Consider the following 20,325-nt stretch of genomic DNA (forward strand, 5'->3'; position numbering starts at 1 on the left):
TCACCAACTTCTCCTTCAGAGTACGAAACCTCGCCTCACAATCATCAGTCCAAACAAATGGAGCATCCTTCATAGTTAGCTTCATCATAAGCTTTGCAAACTGATGATAGTATCCAGAAGACCAAGAAAACTTTAAACATCTATGTTAGTTGTCGATCTCTCCCACTAGACCACTAAAGCAACATTCGTGGGATTAGCAATGATTCCATCCTGATTAAGTCTTATATAATGCACAAAAAACCTTTTGGTTATGTCCTTCTTCTCCACAAATATCATAGGAGCGGCCCAAAGCAAGGCACTTGTCTAATAAATCCCTTTGCTATAAGATCACCAATCTGTTTCTTCAATTCCTTTTGCTCAATGGCTACCATCCTATATGGACCCTTAAACATGGGCTGAGTTCCCTGAACCAACTTAATTCTAAATAGAGGCTTCACTTTAGGAGGAAAACATGGAAGCTCATCAAATGAATCCTTTGCCTTCTAACCATGCTAACAAGGGTTAGCCTTCTCTATCTGGCAAAATTGCATAACAACAACACATTTTTGTTGACATGCCTCAAAACAAAGCGCATACTATTAGAACTAAGATTAGAGAAAACTCTTCTCCAAACTTGTCTTTAGACTTATTGTAGATGATGGTAAAAACACTTGACCTCCTTCTCATCCATTGAAAAAGAAAAGACTAAGGAATCACGTATGGATCCTTTGGAACAACACTATCCAAGCATTAACTTTCTTCACTTGCAGCTCCAACCACATGATCTCTCATTATCAAGGGAATGAACCTTTTTGGTATAGCAATCATGCTAAACACTTCAACTAGCACGTGCATCCATCTACACATCAAAACTTAGCATCAAATAATCCATTTATTGAGAATACTTGGTTCCATCTTCTCGTCAATGATCCTAGAACAACTACTCATACCTCCACGACAACCTAAAACTTTAGACTAAGAGTTAGGTTCACTTTCTTAGCTCCACTCGATCCATCAGAGAAAATAGGAGGGAAAAGCAATGAAAAATCGCCAAAGTGACACCATAATATTTTCTCCCACATCAAAGCTATAATGTCTTAGAGCTTCCCTTGATACGAGCATGATTCAAACATCAAGAACCACTAGATTACCAACCACTATTTTGTAGACTCACACCAACATAGCATCACATCTTTAATCTGTTGGCATATGCCTTCTAGAAAGTCCATGCTACACCAACCAATAAGGGTTATGCTTCATAACATCATATTTCTGAAACATTGTGTGAATCATGGCAGGTTCCAAACAAAACATGATAAAATCACCATGAAACAACCTCCAAAACTGTTGTCCTTGGCACTGGCCTAGAACACCATAAGTCATCATCCTCGCAAATTAAACATTTCACAAACAGAACCACGTGAGAGAAATTTAAACAACATCAAAGTCTCCACATCCAAACATTTTATTATAAAATATTTGTTCAACATATATTGATAAGTGAGTGCACACGTGCTGCTACTCCCATCCCAAGCATGCAACGTCAAGGCTCAAGCAACTGTGAGGGGAAAATCAAAGTGTGAGGTTTATGGAAAAAACCTCAGCAAGCAAACTACTTTAACCAAGCTATTTCATTCACAATTTGATTAAACATCAGATTAATAATCAAATAAAAAGAAGTATCATACTGAGACAACGAATAATTTCGGATAGTTAAATATATGAAAACTTCATATCAATACTTCAATGCACATGCAATGGTACAATGCAATGCATGACTTCACTTCTGTCAACGAATAACTTTAGGTAGAGAAATATATGAAAACTTCATATCAATACTTCAATGCACATGCAAATGGTGCAATGCAATGCATGACTTCACTTCTACCCACAAATCCCAAGGAAGGGAGGGCTGCAACCACATTGCTTTATCTCAATGTGCGTTGATGTACTAGTACTTACCGCACCTATCCGGCTACGGTTTCTTCATATGCATATTCAATATGAGAGTGCAAAAGTATGATTGCAATGCCTGAACTTCATATACCTCCAAAATTTATAACTCCAAGAGCAATGCCACAAGTGGGTAACATATAAATCCACAGATAAAGCAAAATTCAATTCTTATTTGGCTAGTGTGAGCTTCTGAAATTTAATGAAGTCAATTCAAGTAACAAAGTTAAAGCGAGTAGACCACATCGCTACGTTTACTTGCCTTCACCGAAGATCAAGAACGTGAGCTAAGCATGGCCCAAAGGTGCACCACCTGTTCACAAACATGGCTCAGCACCAAAACAAACACACTTCATAATAAATACATTGAGTAAAGTACTTCTACGCCCGAACCCAACATCCTCGCATAAAACACTCCAATCTAGACATAACAGCAGTACTGCAATTTGTCCTTTTGTATCCTTAAATCCTGATGGACAAAAATTCTGATATTTTGCCACATGAAAGATAATTTCAGAACCTACAACCTTCTAGTTATTCAAAATTAGAGGAAAAATCATCAACAAAGGGTAAATTTGAGGTGAACCTTAGTCTGACAATCTGACAGATCCTGCAGAATAGTCCTACTAAAACAGTCATAACTGAAGCTCCAAAATTCGTATGAATATGAACTTTACCAATCTGGAAAGCTTGTGAAAATATCTACAACTCTTTTAACTAACAGAAAGTCCAATTCTGCAAATAAAGTTTCTTAAACCTCATGTTAACAGACGCTGCCCAGAATTACGAGACTGAAAAACAGTCAGATTCCAACTTTGATTTCTTTGTGGCCACGGAAAGATCTTGACGTCTTCTCCAACTCATATAAAGGTTTAATATTTTTCTGAGGTCATTAATAGCACGAAAAACTGCTAGGAACATAAACTACGCAGATTGATAGCGTGCTGAGAACAGCGACGAGGGTAAACCCTTAACCTATTTCGACGAGCTCTACGCAACCACAATGTCTGTTTTTCCATTCGAGCAATGGATAAAAAAGGTTAATTTTGGTTATCAACTTTACGCTTCCCCATGTTGAAAGCGTATTTTGCCCTTTGTTCATTTTGGGTGTTACATATGAAGATGCATCTCTATGCCAAATAAATGATGTATGCACATGAATGCATATGAACTCCTGCCTTCATACCCAACAAGGTATGAAGCTGCATCGTTATGCCCAATAAACGATAATGTACCGGTATGGTCGGAACCATAGGTTCACGACATAACTCCATATGCCAATGCAATGCAACATGATGCACTGCCATAAGATAAATGCCATATCCAAATACCATATGCTCAATATCCAAATACCATGTACTCCATGATGGAAAAAGAGAATAGTCCATGATAATTAATGTAGAGAGATACCAACGGTGCTTCTGTAACATAAATAGCGTCAATCATGATTAAATAATGTAATCTCACATATGCCAAATATCAACCAAATAGTTAACCATATCACCATATCTATAGATCTCCTTAATCTTAAGAAAATAGAATAACATGTAGCCATGAGTGATTTAAACATAGAGAACACTAATTTTATAATCCAGGCCCGAAGCATATCTATCATATCAAAGAAAGAAAATAACGTTTCTAAATAGAGCTAGTCAACCCAAAGTTCAATCCTTACATTTTAACACATATACCAAAGAATAGTAGGAAACTGCTTTGAACCTTATTCGTAATCCAAACTTCAATTTACCCAATGTATGATAGCACTAGGAGACATAAGTAGCACAAACACCATAGAGATTATCATACATTAAGATTAACATAACCTCTACTATAACCAGCCCACTCATTAGTAAACCGCCAAGCATTTCATAGATTTCACTCACGAAAAGACATGACATAAAATAAATTACTAAGTATATGTTATATGTAAATAATTTATCAACATCAACCATAATATCAAAAGTCATCATCTAACAAACATTTTATGCATATAGGCACTCATGTTAAAGTAGACGGGAAAATACCCACCACATAGCTACATTGGTTAGGAAGAAAAATATACTTACACCTTTCCCAATAACTACGGAAGTCATGTATAACTTTTTAGATTACCACGAAATAGAGAAACATAAATATTCACATTGAACCCATAGAACATATACCAACCCAATTAGAACATGGTTAAATAGATCATATTATATTAGTTGTGGTTCTGAATTTATTAAGTGGAGGTAGAATAAATAACAAGTTAAAGCAAGTAGCAACCACCGCTATGTTTACTTGCCTCCGATGAAGGGATGGCTGCTTTAGACGTGACTCGAAGTACTACCACCTGTTTTGACATTGCAAGATCAGATAACAACTTATTACACTAACAAGTGTTTATGGTAAGTAAGTTCTCCTACGTGCTTTCCCAATCCAACATCCCACCCAAAAAGCAAAAGAGGCCTAAGCCAACTGCAGCACTGCTCCTTCTCTTTTTTGTATATTTTAATCCACAAAAGCTATGACAGCAAAGGAAAATAATTCTGGAATCTACAAACCAAGAACTAAATGTTCTGTGTAGAAACTTTATTTTTCTCATGCCTCTAAAATGGTGTAAACTGCAGATGAAAACAGACATCCGAATCTGCCCAGAAAATCAGGGCAGCAAGCTTCACATTTCCATAACTCCAAATCTATTTGTCCAAAAATTCTAAAATTAAACCAGAGGATAGAGAATTCCATGATCTACAACTTTGGCATTATGAACTTTTACTAAAAGGGTCAATAGGATGGACTAAAGAAGGGTTTAACCTTAACTCAAATTCTGCTAACAAAACAGGGAGGCTGATTTTGTAAAATCTAAAACTGCAGCTACACTTATCCTAGAAAAACAATATTTACCAATATGGAAAGGTAATGAAAATTACTACAAGTTCCCCAAGGTTGGAAAGTCTAATTATTCCTTTAAGGTTTTCAGAAACCTTGTTCCAGCCCTGTCCAGATTTTCGTCAGAAAATGACAGCTAGCTCATAAAATCCATATCTCAAATCCCTTAGGATAAAATCATGAAATTCGACAGCTACTAGATCTAAATGTCCCCTACAACTTTGTAGTTCATTTCAAAAACCAGTTCGGCCTCTAAGTGCCCCGATATTCTCTCTCAACATAGCTACAGTAAAGTGACGAATCTGAAATTCTAGGAAAGCACTAAAACATCATTCCTCCCTACTAATCCACTAAATCTCCAACCCAAACTCGCACATGAACATCCAATTTTAGTAGGAAGGATTGAATCCCACTCACCTTTGTCACCCTTGAAACCCTAGGGAGGGGAAATGATGGGGGAAAACAGATCTACATCGAATGCACACGTCTCCTTCTTCCTCATGTCGCCCTCGTTCCGTTTTGCTGGTTTTCCCCTATGGGTTTGGTGCTGCAGAGGTGGGTGCAAGGGCATGAAGCCATGGCTGGAGGAGCACCAGAGGAAGAACGAGAGCGAGAGGTCTTGGTCGGCCAGGAGGAGGAGAGCGGGAGGGAAGGAGGAAGTGGGCTGTTGGGGGTATTGATAGTTTACGGTCAACCGTACGGGAGGCTCCCGTACGGTCAATTTTCCGACCGTGGTTTTTTTCCATTTATAGAATTTTTTTGTCATTTTCTGATTAAAAAAATTTAAAAAAAAAATACAAGAAAAATTTTGGAGACCAAAAAACATTTCAAGCAAAATATGAGAGCAGAAAAAAAATTTCAAGAAAAAAAATTGGAGAGCACAAAAATTTCAAGATTTTTTTTTGCGTCATTAAAAAAATATTCATCCAAAAAAACAAAAAGGAATTAAAAAAATGTTGAAAATTTTTTGCAAAAAAAAAAACTGGAGGCGCGAGGCGGCGGCGGATCCGCGCTGCCCCGTCGTCCTCCCCGCCGACGGAGGAGCGCGCGGCCCAGGGAGGCTTGAGGCCGCCGCACCCCGGGGAGCGCGGATCCGGCGGCGGCGACGTCGGTGGAGCGCGCGGCGGCGGCGGCGCGCGGATCCGGCGGCGGCGACGGGGTCGCGGAGGTGCACGGCGAGGTGGAGCGGGGTCTCCCTCCTTGGCACGTCGCGGCGGTCGATGACGGCGGGAGACGGCGTCGGCGACGGCCTCTTGCTCGGTGGCAGCAGCGCGCGGCGGCTCTCGAAGAAGAAGGGCGACACCAGGGACGCCCACTCCCAGAGCTCCTTCCCCGCGGCCGCGGGGGAGGCCGGGACCGCCGCGTCGCCCTCCCCATCGCCGGCCTTCAGGAGGGGGGCGGCGTCCTCGGCGCCGGCATTGACGAAGCACTCGACGTCGGAGCCCGTGCCCCGACGCAGTCCAGCGAATCCGCGGGGACCGGGCGTGGGAGGGGAGGGCGGAGAGGACTCGCGGCGCGCGCGGACGGCGGAGGGGCGGCGGGCGGGGCCGGGGGCGAGGGCACAGAGGCGACTGCGGCGCGGAGGCGAGGGGTGGGAGGCGAGGAGGGGAAGGGAGCGGGAGGGGGAGGCGGAGGAATCTAGAAGGCTGAGGAAGGGCGGGGGAAAAGTGGAGTGGGAAAAGAAAAAAAAAAGAAGGGCGCGTGTGGACATCGACCGTGAGTTGTGGAACTCACGGTCAACCGCATATTCAGCATTGCGGCTGTTGGGCCTTGACCCTCTCCTAAAAAGGCTTTCTCTTCCTCTTTTACTTCTTTTTTTGGTATTACAGGTCGCCATGGGCGCCATCCCTAGTGGCGGTGGAATTAACATCGAGGGTGCCACTGTTGGTTTTGTCGCCGTGCTGCTGATGGCGGTCAAGCGGGCGTCGGCGACGACCCATCACCGTTGAAGAACGTTGATGCACCTTCGAGTAGAGATTTCGTCAAGTTCCACTAGAGGCAACTCACGAGTTCTGTCTCTGTTTTTGGTGAGTAATCAAGTTGCATTGGCAAAAGAACGCAAGTCTGAAGGATCCTTTCTTATTCGTTCCTGTTGTTCTTGCCGTAGTTATTTTCGTCGAGTTCCCCAAGATGCCCAAGTCAACAAGTTCTGTTCTGTGTTCTCGCCTTTCCAGCGAGATGCCTCTGTCTGTTCTTGGCGACATGACTAATTGCTCCTTGGAGAGCAAAGTGCATGATAACGTGTTGTGAGTGAAAATTGAGAGAGTATGAATGTGAATGGTTGTTTTTGTTTCCATTGATTGATTGTGCTTATTTACAAGACCAAGAGACATCATCCCAAAGGACATGTCCCTTTGGGATGACCCCTTCGTGGCACCCTTTGGGGGTGATAGTTCCCCAAGTGGGATTTATCCACTATTTACAGAATTAGATAAATAATTACATATTGATCACTAACTAGTCTATTTTTCTTCTAACATAACTCTCTCTCTCTCTCTCTGTGTGTGTTTTTTCTTCTGAATGAATCTATTCTCCACGCGTCTCCCCCACATTTCTTCAATTCCTACCCGGAGTCTTCCTTCTTGCTTGTCTAATCCTTCCAGGTACACAACAGTACGGTGTGCAAGTGGCGTCCCTGGCGAGCCCCGGCCCGCTCAGCGGCACAAGTGTCGGCCCTGCCGCCCAGCGTGCCATGACTGGCGTGGCACGGCTGGACCGAGGGTGGGGCTTGGACCGAGTGGCGGAATGGGATGCTGGAGCTTTGCGACGCGTGCGGGCTGTGGGAGGACGGGTGGGAGGTGGTGTTCGACTAGGTCGCCGCCACGGAGGCTGCGGAGTAACGGCAGAGGGTGGCGCGGCGAAGATGGAGACTCTTAGGGCGTGGGCAAAGCGGTGGGATCATGGGTAAATCCATCTTTCCACATCTCGGTTAACAGAGAATAGTTGGAAAGTGGGATGGAATGACACTGAAGTTATAAATCAAAATTTCTATGGCACTGATGGAAATATCTAAAATTTTATGGTAGTGTAGGAATAGGCTAGAGTTTTTGTGGCACTGAGTTAATTTACTCAAAATGCAAGCACCGATATTAAGTCAAGACATTTGAACTGAGTAGATAGATTCTATCATTAGGAATCAACTGAGCTACACTCAATTTGTTTAGTCATAATAATCATGATGACGTTAATCATCAAAACCAAATTAAGGGCCTACGTATTTTCAGTTATCACTTGCTCACTATCAATTAAAAGTTACCCAGCCCACTATTGATTAAGAAGCCCTAGTGATGTTTTTTTGTGTTTCGTGCAGTGTCAGGATATTGGCTCTAGGAGGATATGGCACACGGCAGCGGTTCCGAGCAATTTATATATATCTTAGTGTTTGTGTGTGTATGATCATTTACGGCTTCGACTGTATTTTGTTAAAAGAAATTAATTAGCATTACGAACGGAGGGACGAGAGAGAGGAGATTAGGAGCAATGGAGCAGCGGTGAGGAGCGTGGTTTGATATAATTATATAAATGGTGGTATAAAAGAGATATGCTAATTTTCAATAGCATATAGATGATGAGCTATATTTCTCAATACCATAAAGGAAATTTGCTCTGTACTTCATTGGTTAAGATTAGACATGGCTAGGGTCTTAATTGGGTACGATTAGACATATGGCTAATGGGTGTCAGGTCTAGATCTAATAATTGAATAACGTAAGAAATTAAGTAAACTAGAAACCTTCCCATCACTTAAACGGTAGACAAAGCCTGTTCTCTGCTTTAAAGTTCCTGAAAACATTCACTGTATCAATGTGATCCCAACATACTGCACTGTCCGTGCAATAGGTAATAAGCTAAACCTGTCCCTTTTTCGTGGAAAAGCTAACCCTGTCCTTGATCACACTAGGATCTCGAGATGTGTCAAGATAAAACAAACGCCAAATCGGGCCGTGCTGCCGTTAGCATGCATGCTTGAACCAACGAACCCGTACCTGGTATCTCCGCGGGTACCTTTTGTCATCCTAGCTTAGCAACCCTTCCAACACTGGTATCTGTTGGATAAAGTACAACAATGTATTCTGTTGGAGAGTGCTTATATATTCTAACGAAAATATCATGACAATGTCAGCAAATAGATACAAGGGGTCAGACCTTATGCAGATACACTCCAATCAGTATTTAACTCAAATAACTAACGGTAACAACGTCATCTGCATCCACAGAAAGTGGAAGTTGCGGATGGCGACCTGCTATCAGGTCATATGACTTTCAAGTCTACAAACCACATACGCATGAGTTGCCCAGCCATGGTGCCTTGGCGCATCTGCAAAAAGGAAAAATTATAGCCACCTCATGAAGTCATAAAGATCTCAGTGGAAACAAGTCAACAACAACAGTATAACACCGGATCAAATGCCATTGGCTAATCTACAGTCTATCCCATAAACGTACAGAAATAAGAGTATCCTGTAAGGGGGTTAGTTCTGTCATTCACCATTAAACCATGATGACTGAATTCAAAGTCCGCATCTGCAACTTTAAAGCATACATGCAGTTCTTGAGTCAGCTACACATCACTCATTGGAATCTTGGTCTTTTTGCTGGGCCTTGATCAATGATAGGGTCAAGTTGAGGCGGTGCCTCTGATGCCAGCACATCATCAGGTGCTTTCTCTTGTTCTGCTGATGGCGGGACATAACCCTCAGGATAAGGTGGAGGGGGAGGGGCAACGCCTATCTGCAAAGAAATTGTGTCAGAATTTTAAAATTTTAATTAATCAACAAGGGAATAGATAGCAGTTCGTCGGGATCAACAATTACCCTACAATTTCAAGTCACAAGTTAGCCAAGGAGGAATATCTGCACAACATTTATTCTTTTGTCTAATTAGTGTTATCATCTGTACCAAGTGACCATGTAACAGTCTAACAGAAGGCATTCCCCCCCTGAACCACAATCCCACATAACATTTTAAGTTATTAACCGCAGAAAAAAGAAACATATAACCTTCCGTTTCAAGGATGAGAGGATATGATCGATTCTTTTAAGTTCCTTCAAGTCAATTGCTTCCTTTTGTGTCTTTGATTCAGAGGCTGCTGCATCAGAGTCGGTTTCCACTGCAATGTACAAAACAGACATTCCTAGTGACACCTTTTCAAAGTGAAGCAGCATGTGATTTATGAATAACTCAGCAACTATTCATGCAACTATCACTACCAAGCATGACCAAGTGACCAACAGGTTAAGATAAAAGAAACTTTTGCATCAAAACTTAATTGCACCCACTATTTTGTTTCTGTTTTCAGCTCCAATAGTAGCCAAGCCAACAGGAATTATAAAAATAGCCAAGCCAAGCACTAATAGGCAAATAGATCAAGTTAACAATTCAGTTCCAGACTACCGCCAAAGATTGCAAAAAGCCTGTATCAAACTATACTCTTCTTCATGAGGGGTAAAAAATACAACTACTTTATTCACCTGTGCCAAGACCCATGACCCATACAAGGACAACAACAAAACCTTTTTCCTAAGCAAGTTAGGGTTAAGCTCTACGGTGATCCATGTGCTGCTAATGTATGCATAAGTTGCTGCTGATTTCTAAGAACACTGCCAAAAGCCAAGCATGGAACAACTATAGCCGCACCTACAAAAATGTTCACTACGGCCAGCACTCACTGTTCTGTAATAACAAAAATTACAGAACTTGTGCTCTTGGACTATGTTCTGTAAAGTTGGGTTCAGAGAGTTAAGTTCAGTTGTCAAATCAAACATAAAAACTAATACTCAGTAAGGTTAAAAGCCAACAAATCGGTAAAAATGAAAAGAAAACACACTTGACTCAGTAACATGAAACTGACAGGTAATCTATTTTCTGTTGGGAAACCAGATCGTAAAACATTGGTGTAAAAAGATGTGCATAGCTTGCAGCTTAAACCAATTTGGGCATCTCTAACAAATTTAATGCTCATGTTCTTTAGGAAATTACAAATTTCTGGGATTCATATTTGATGGTGCTATCATAAAACTGGGGAAAATTGAGAATGAAAATTCTTTTGTAAGCTAACTATTGCTTTTGCAATTAATTAAGCTATTTTATAAATCGAAAATATCAGATGCTTTAGAGATAGAATGACATGTTTCCATTTGAAAGTCTATACAGTCGTTTGCACATGATGAATCTGTCACAGTTTTTTCTGTGAGTATTGACAGTGGCAAATGTTTGATTCAGTAGGTAAACTATGGCACACCATGAAGAATTAGACCAGTTGATTGTTCCATGGGAGTATCTCGCTAGCGATACAAACAAAATTTTGGCCGCAAAGCTATTTAAGACACCAAGTTCTTTAACCAGGAATCATATACCACCATGGGGATGAAACACTTTTATCATCGATATGTGAGAAGCAGGCAAACAGCAGAGTAATGTAAAGAACAGGTAAGGAACCAGGATCATACCATTCCCAATCTTCTCCAACTTTGAGCATGCCACAGTGAAGGCTTTTGATATATGATGCATAGCCCTACTCTGCATGTTGCAAGAACAGTTCCAAGTAAATCTCGGAAGGACCAAAAATACACAATCCCATTAGCACAGCCTACTGAAAATGTCCACAGGATGAAATGCTCAGCTAACAAAAAAAATGTTCACAGCACATTTGATCGAATTGACAATCTAGAAAAGAAGCAGAAACTACAATCCCCTTGCAAAACATAGGAAAAAGAGGAGAGGACATACTATGCGTGAGGCGAAGACGTTGCAGAGCTGTGGCGCCTGGTAGATGGAGCCGAAGGATGTAGTACGCGAGCATGGGGCTTGATTTCTCGGGGCTCTCCCGCTTCTGCTTCCGGATCACGAACAGGTGCGGCTCCATCACCTCACTCAGCACGTACTCCATCCCGGTCATCTTCCTGCGACCACCGCACCACACGGATTGAACATCAAACCGAAAATTCCGACGAATTTTTTTTTTCAAAAGAAAATTCCGACGAATCGGTGGGAGATGGGGAGCCGAGCTAGGATCATACGTGAGGTGGGACATGTCGAGGGGGTGGATTTGTCGCGAGCGGAGGGACTCGTTGTTGCAGGTGATGTCGTAGAAGGGGGAGAGTGCGAAGTAGTCGAAGACGAGGTTGCGGTCGAGTGGGTAGTTGTTGAGCCATATCTGGTCGCGGAAGCAGATCCCCGTCATGTCCGTGCCCGGCGGGGGCGGGATCCCGCCCGCGCCGTCGGTCCCCGGGGGCGGAGGCGGCTGCCCCGGCGGGGCCAGCGGCGTCGCCGACATCGCTCCGCTCGGGGACTCTCTGTACCTCTTGTAAAGCGCCCTCGGAACACCGAACCGGATGGATGCGAGGACAGCGCTAGGCTAGAGGCATGGAGGGATGCCCGCGCTCTGGCCGAGCGGCACCGCCCTGGGCCTGCCGCCGCCGCTAGGGCACCGGTGCACCAAACGCGAGAGAAAACGAGTGAAGACAGAGGCTTGGCTCAATCTGGTTCGCAGAGAAGAAATGGAAAAAATTTCCTATGTAGACTAAAAAAATTGGGTCAATTCCCTGAATGGCCCTATAACAAATGTCAATCCCTGGCTTTCGAGAATTTAGACTCTCTTGTATGGCCTTGTTTTTATTTGACATCACTTCTATGACCCTGCAGTTATCTCTCCATTATCTCTCAGTTAAGTAGGCATAAAAAGACCAAAATACCCTTAGCACATACAACAGATATTTACATGTCACAAAGAGCATATAATCTGACTCCATGTACAAATCATATCTAACATATATGATCTTGGTAATAGCAGGATATTATGAATCAAATTTCCAATTTTTGAACACATTAAAGAGATTACCATGCACAGCAACATAATAGATTCACATTTAGTAAGTTGAACATAGAGTTAAGATATCTAATAAGTGCAACAGTACATTATAGAGCTTACATTATATTAGGTTCAGCCACTTCACTTAAAATGCATGATATACATGTTCACATACAACTCCACAAAAATAAGTGAATATATAAGCACAACTAGTCCAGAATTGGGTAATTCATAGACTGAGCCTTCTTTTGCTTCTTGTGCTCATTGTAGGGCTGCCAGGATCAACTTTTTTGCTTCTTGTGCCCATTGCAGGGCTATCAAACAACACATCATTTTTCTTTTCCTTCTCTTTAGTTTGCTTCTTAGCTTTGGGCTTTTGGAGGTTTCCTTTATCTTTATCCTGTTTAGCTTGCTTCTTCCCTTTTCCTTTGGTTGGAAAAAGTTGATTTGAGCCGCTAGACTTGGGAAACTCAATACTGATGGGCTTAGGCTGGTTTGTACTACCTCCTGACTTGCACCTATACATGGATAACAAACAAAAATGATAAAAATCTATAAATCGAACAAGACTGGTTTGTATTCATGAATTAATGTGATTCAGCTTAAAATTGCAGATTGCCGGTTCTAGATTGTAGGTTCAGATTTAATCTAAAATTCAGCAAAATAAGAAGCATGTATTACCTGTTTGAGCCTCCAGATTCCGATGTACCTTTCCACCTTTCTTAGTTTTCTTAGTTGTAGGTTCTACATTTTGGCTGTGATGGAAAGAGAGGTAATTAGAAGTGAAAGTATTAAGATGTGAATAAACAAAAGTGTAAAAGAGAAAACCTTGGTGGAAAAGTCATAGAGGATGCTGGTGCTTCATGATCAAAACATACAATGCTTTCCTGAGTTGATGATTTGGTGGTCTTTCTCTTCTTCTTTGGTGGACCTCTGCATGGGCATGAAACAAAGATGTAATTTTTAATGCAGAAATTAGTCTTTTCAGCACAGTTTATTGTACCTCAAACAAAACATAGTTTATTACCTCACAGCCAGCATTGCTGCAATGTCTTCTGGATTGCCCTTCTTGCAATTTTGCCAATGATGCCCATAACCTGTACAAATAGGACATTTGTGCTGTCCTTTTTTCTTTGTCTTGTCTGTGCATCCTTTGTACCTCTCAGTCTTTCTCCTACCAGCGGTAGCCTTTAACAAGGGTCGATGCATGAAAAACCCATGGCAAGATTGAGGCCACTGTGACTTGTCTTCCATAGCTGGGACTAGTTGAGCATAAGCTACTCTAAATTTTTCAACATAGTAATATATGTCAACATAGTTCTCTAGAGGCACATTGCTAAGTGAGGTAATGAATGCAATAGCATGTTTGCAAGGAATGCCAGAAACTTGCCATTGTCTACAAGAACATGTCTTCTCATGTAAGTTCACCACAAACCTAAAGCCACTACCTCCCAAAGCAGTAACCTCAACTACTTCTTCAGAGCATTCTACAACCTCCAAGTTTAGTTCTCTACTCTTCTCATTCAAGTGCTTAATAATGTGGGGTAGGATCAAGCCTTCCAACTTTCTAGAAACTTTTCTCCACTGGTTCCACTTCACTAGGAGCAATTGCCTAAGCTTGTCTAACAAGTCATCCAAATTCATAGCCTTGTGCTCTTTAATCCAATTATTAAAGCACTCTGCCAAATTGTTGGTCACATAATCAACCTTGCACATGGTTGAGAATTGACTCCTAGTCCACAACCTAGTGTGACAAGTCCTTAGATATGCAATTGCAGCAGGTTTTTCTGCATCCATGGCAGCCCAGTGCTTCTCAAATAAGTATGGGTTCCATGAGTAAGCTGCTGCCCAAAGATGTTTATCAAACACTTCGCCACTATATCTCTTCTTGAAGTTGGTAACTAGGGGATACATGCATTCCCTATGTTCTGCTTATGGATAAATAGTTTTAACCCCATTCATCACTACCTGCCCAGCATCTGTGCATATAGCTAATCCCCTTGGCGATCCAATGGCCTGCCTAAGGTTTTCCATGAACTAGATCCAATTTTCATTATCTTCAGAATCAAAAACCCCGACACACACTGGATACATCCAATTATGGCCATCAACAGCGGTGGCACTAGCAAATTGCCCCTTGTACTTGCATGTTAAGAAGGTGCTATCTATTGCCAAGTATGGACGACAACCATTTAGGAACCCCTCTATGCAAGGTTTCAAAGCAAAGAATAATCTTCTAAATTTGACCTTGCCATTGATTATATAATGATCAATAATTACTAAACTACCAGGACAAGACTTCTCAATTTGTTCCTTGAATCGAAATAGATTATTGAAATTGTTATCCTAATCACCAAAGAGTTGTCGCTCTGCTAGTACCTTACCCGCATAAACTCTCTTATAGTTGATCTTCACCTTGTGGTGCTCTTTAATTTTCTTCTGCAATGCCTTTGCTCCAAGACAAGGATCTTCAATGAGCCAATCCTTGACCTTCTCACATATCCAAAACTTGGTTGCATTCTTCACTTTCTTGCTCATTCGACTGCTCGAGTAGCAATGAACAAATGGATTTTTTTCACCTACAAACATGAGATGTAGTCAAATAAATACTATTGGCAAATAAAAATCACAGTATGTACATAGGAAAAAAAATTACCACAACATGGGAGCTCTTCTTCCTGGTTGAAGCATGCAGCCTCCAAGGACATTTATCTTCCACTTTCCTTGCACAATATACCGTGCATCTCTTCGGTGCACTTTTCACAGTATTATACTCAAATTTATGTTTGATTGCATGCTGAGATAGTGTCACCTTGAATTCATACATGTTCGGATAAGTTGAGCCTATTGTCATTGGAGGGTCTTCCTTGTCATAGGCAATTGGTTCCTCATGAGCCTCACGGTCACCAACCTCATCATCATCCTCATCGTCCTCATCCTCGTCCACATCCTCATCCTCATGAGCCCCATCCTCATCCTCATCCTCATCCTCATCCTCGGGAACATGGTCATGTTCTTTGTTACAAGCAACAACGATACCAGCTACGGGTTCAATGTTTATGTACATACCCTCCTCATGAACACCAACATATTCATTCTCGGTAAATGGATTTTGTAGGCTAGCTTCCAAATCTGGTTGTGTGCTGCTAGATATGGTTGGCTCAACCCCAGAAACCTGATTTCCATTGCTAGGATAACCCTCCCACTCAAGGATAGGCTCATAGCATCTAGAGGGATCATTGTATGCAATGAACATGTGCACGACCTTGCTGTTACTATGTTTCTCAAACATTGATATCAACTCTTGGTCTGTGTTAACTACTGGAAAGGTTTTCAAATTAGCATCATAGTATTGAACATGTGCTACTTCTAGATAACCAGGTGGATATTGATCTGTGATCTCATCAACTAAGTCCTTCAAATTTATTGTATCACTATCAACAGTCTTGTCAAAGCACCAACAACGGACATCCTTTCTAACTTTCTTTATGTTGGCAACAAGTTTGATTTCCAACAAATAAGTTGAATCTAAATCCATCCTGTGAATTAAATCATCCCACACGCATGAGCTATACTATTCTATCTTTCAATCTTCTAAAAATCTAAAAAACATATGTAATCTGTTGCATACAGGATACTAACCTTTGACAATCTAGATGCCGTAGCGGTGAAGACACACTACTAGGGTCGGGCCGCCTCCTCCTCCGAGCCCGCAGCCGTGAAATAAGGCTGCTGGCAACGCCGCCTCGCGCGCGTCCGGGCCTCTGACTGCCGCTGCCTGCGCGCGGCCCTCGCACGCGTGAGGGCCACCGGCCACCGACGCCTGCGCGCGGCCCTCGCGCGCGTGAAGCCCCCTGGCAGCCGACGCCTGCGTGCGGCCCTCGCGTGTGTGAGGCCCCCCGGCAGCCGACGCCTGCTCCCGGCCCCCGCGTGTGAGGGGCACTAGCCGCCGCCGCCGCCTGCGCGCGGATCTCGCGCGCGAGGGGCCCCGGCAGCCGCCGCTGCGCGTCACCGCCTGCACGCGTCGGGCCTCCGCCTCTTGCGGGGTCACCAGGCGGGGCGCGGTTCTTGCGGATCCGGGCGGCGCGTGCTGCGCCTGAGCGTGGGAGGGGCGCTCGGGTCGGGATTAGGGTGGGAGGGATCTGAGACACAGGGAGGGAAGGGTATTTTAGTCGCAAATTGTTTCAATAGGGGTGAGGCACAAACCCTAATGGAATATGCTTAACGGAGGTAACAGCAAGGCCATAGAAGGGATGCAAACTTAGAATAGTACCATAGAAGGGACTCTATATTTTTTAGGGCCATAGAAGGGTTTGGCATTTCTTTTAGGGCCATACAGGGAATTCACTCAAAAAAATTTGCTCTTCCCTGTATTTTTTTTAAATAAAAGGCAGGAGCACTGTCACATCATATAAGAAGAAGAAGAAGCATCCGTACATAACGTGCCAAAGCGAACACCACCACCACACAAACAACGCATGCAAACAACGCACACAATAAAACACTACACCACCACAACCTGGGAGAGGAGCCAAAAGTAGCCACCCGCGAATTGCGCCGTCGTCACCAACGCCGTGCCACGCCAAATGTCACAGCCCGCTACAGGCCTGAGCGGCAGCTCGAACTCCTCCACCATGGGACTATCACCCTCAAGCTACGCACACACGATCGTCGATTCCCCTGCTCCAATGGTGCATCAGCAGAACACTCCCATCGCAGCGCCGATGGAAAACACTGATCCTGGCCACTCTGCGTGGGGGCCTCGCCTGACCCACCGCCTCACACTTCTCTGCCAAGGACTCAGGTACCTGAAACGGCTCTGAAAGCAACAACCTCCATCCAGCCGTCACGGGGATCACCACTGCACCATATGCGCCAGCTCAAGACCTCCAGCACCTATGGGTCCTCAGCACCTCCCTGCTAGAACGGACCACGCACACCTCCTCTATCGTTGCGCACGGGCAACACCACCAACCACCACCACAGCCTGGCTAAGGCGGGACTCCAGATGCGGCGCCTCCAACGAGGACACAACGCCAATGGAGCCGCCGTCGCAAGTCCATAGATGGACAGGGTTTTCACTCTAAAGAGTCCAGTGTAGTAGAAACATGGTGCCCCCAGCAGGGAGAACGACGCCACACGGGCGCCGCCACCATCGCCACTGACAAAAGCGTCAGGGAAGGCTTTCGCCCGACTCAGCACCATGCCTGCTGCACGATCTTGGCCAAGTCCATAGCCCGCTCCTGCTTGCCTCCGCAACACCTCCACCGGAAGAAACGCGGCACAGCCCGAAGCACCACCACGGCGCCACCAGCAAGCACCAACCAGGCCCCCGACCCCACCACCAAGGCGGCGCCGGACCAGCATCGCCGTCGAGGAGGAGAAGGGGAGCACCAGCCTCCACATCTCAGACCCCGTTGCCCGCGCGCAGAAAACGCCCCCGGCCCCACCAACAGGCGAAGGCGGCGACATCCGACCGCAGTCGCCGCCGACGCCACCGCGCCAGCCGCAGCCGCCCCCTGTGCCATCACACATCAGCCACCGGTGCCGCCGCCATCGACCAGTGCCAGCCGCTGCCTAGTGCCCCCCATGCACATTCGCGCGCCTCAGTCGCGCAGCCACCAGATCCGCCCAAGGCCACGCTGGGGTCTGGGGGCCCCAACCTCCGCCGCCGAGAAGATGCTCGCCGCCGACTAGGGAGCGCAGAATTGGATCCACCCCCTGCCGCGCCCGCCCGATCGCCGCTGACCCCGCGCCCGCGCCCCAAGGCACCCGCGGGAGCCGCCGCCGCGAGGCCGCTGCGGAAGGCGCTGCTGCCATGATGACCCGCCCCGCCCAGGCCGCAGGCAAGCCGGTCCCCGGCCGCGGCCGCGGCCGCGGCCGGAGCCGGAGCGCGACCCGCCATGCCAAGGTCGCCGCGAGACGCAGGGAAGGCGGATCCGGTGGCCGCAGGCGCGAATCCGGCCGCACACCACGCCGCCGCCACCAGATCCGCCGCGGAGAGCCGCCTTCGACGAGGGAGCATCGGAGGGACCGGGCGGTCGCGCCTGCACGAGCCGCTGGTGAAGAAGAGGGAGGGCCCCGCCACCGCCTTCACCGTGGGTCGTGCGAGCACCGGCGACCCGCTCGGACGGCGTCGCGGCGGGAGGGGGCGGCGGCAGCTAGGTTTAGAGACCCGCTCGGTCGCCCGCGCAGGGGACGTCGCGAGCGGCGCGCTCTTTGTTAAAGTTTTGCTCTCCTGTATAGCATCCAAACTTCAAAAGTTTCCTATTTGTGCACTAACAAAATTCTGGGAACATATCTGGTGAAAACCACAACTTCGTGAAAACTCATGCAAACCACGACAAAAAAGTCGTCTAAATTCACCAAAAAATCACACATGTAGATGACATGATGATATACAATCTAGTAAAATATCTTGTCCAAACTCGACTTCATTTGTGAGATATAAAATATCTTGTCTAAACTCGAACTCCGTGCACTCTTAAGGGTCGGATCAGGGGCGGTTCGTGGTCGCCCGTGCTGCCGTGCAGCCTCCGGCGCAGCAGCCCGCGCCCGGAGCGTACCAGGCGGAGATTGACCCGCCCGTGCTCCGAGGCTCCCTGCGGCCTGCTCACCCACGCCGCCTGCGCCGGGTTGGCTGCTCGCCCACACCGGCCAGGGCCACGCCGCCCGCCGAGCGCCGGCCTGGGGCCTTGTCCTCCCGAGCGCCCCAGAGTGAGGGAGGGAGATAAGGGGTATTTCAATCTTTTCACACCGGATCCACATCCAAAATCAGGGTAGAGGCTGACAAATTGGACGGAAATGTTAGATACCGAATAAAATTCTCGATGGTGCACAGATAGGGTACTTTTGAAGTTTAGATGCTATACAGAGAAGAGCAAGTTTTTTTTATGCTATATAGGAAATTTTCTCGAAGAGAGAAAATAAGGGTATATTCATCTTTTCATAGGGTTTTATTATTTTTCTAATTATTTTATTTAGGATGCAACTAACAGTGTTAGAAATAAGGGTAGACGGAGGCTTAGTTTCCAAAAAGTAAGGATAAATATGCAAAGTAAGAGGGAGAGAGTAAAATCATAATTAGAGCTCAAAGTAGAGGCAAGAACGTAATAATCTCATATTAAAAGGATGTAGATCTCTACAGTAGGCACTAAATGTTGTACAGCAACAGGATGTCAAAATAGCTGCAAGTTTTTACAGTTGAGTTCTCTGCAATAGTTCGCACTTCGAAAAAAAATGAAGATTTACTTGGTTGGACGAAAGATGTACCAAAGTTTCAGTCATAGGTAGGGTAATTTAACCAATATTGTGAACAGCGGTATAGCCTTTGATTACGAATTTACGATGAGCGGCAATTCAGAACTCACTCCACAATAATAATGGAAAATCCTTCTAATAGAGAAATTATAGAACTTTCAAGACAAAAAAACAGAAAGTTCATTTATTAGAAAAATATAGAACTTTATTGTCAAAACGACGTTCAGTTTATATACGTGCACAGTTAAATTCTGCCCAACAGAATGCGAACATTTAAATGTGTTATTATTTTTCACATATATACCACTATATCCATTTTGCTGATCAGAAAGGTCAACATCTCCCTCATAAACGGGGTCCGGAATAGCAGTCAGTCAAAGCGCGCTGGGGGAATTGCAGTCACGAACCATTACTTCCTTGAGCTGGAAAGTAATCAGACTTACAGCAGTGCA

General features: G+C 44.8%; 2 long non-coding RNA genes and 1 pseudogene across 2 annotated transcripts; 1 reads left to right on the forward strand and 2 right to left on the reverse strand.

Moving 5' to 3' along the window:
- Positions 1 to 1,222: 1,222 nt before the first annotated feature.
- Positions 1,223 to 5,469, reverse strand: LOC120670618. Its single transcript, XR_005673274.1, has 2 exons — positions 5,221 to 5,469; positions 1,223 to 4,264 (listed from the first exon to the last, which is right to left on the reverse strand). It is a non-coding gene; the product is annotated as an uncharacterized LOC120670618 (long non-coding RNA).
- A 1,024-nt stretch (positions 5,470 to 6,493) lies between these two features.
- On the forward strand, positions 6,494 to 7,099 carry LOC120671468. Its single transcript, XR_005673656.1, has 2 exons — positions 6,494 to 6,830; positions 6,911 to 7,099. It is a non-coding gene; the product is annotated as an uncharacterized LOC120671468 (long non-coding RNA).
- A 1,755-nt stretch (positions 7,100 to 8,854) lies between these two features.
- Positions 8,855 to 12,306, reverse strand: LOC120670717 (annotated as a pseudogene).
- Positions 12,307 to 20,325: the final 8,019 nt, after the last annotated feature.

Source organism: Panicum virgatum, chromosome 4N, assembly GCF_016808335.1.
Source record: "Panicum virgatum strain AP13 chromosome 4N, P.virgatum_v5, whole genome shotgun sequence".
Taxonomy (NCBI): domain Eukaryota; kingdom Viridiplantae; phylum Streptophyta; class Magnoliopsida; order Poales; family Poaceae; genus Panicum; species Panicum virgatum.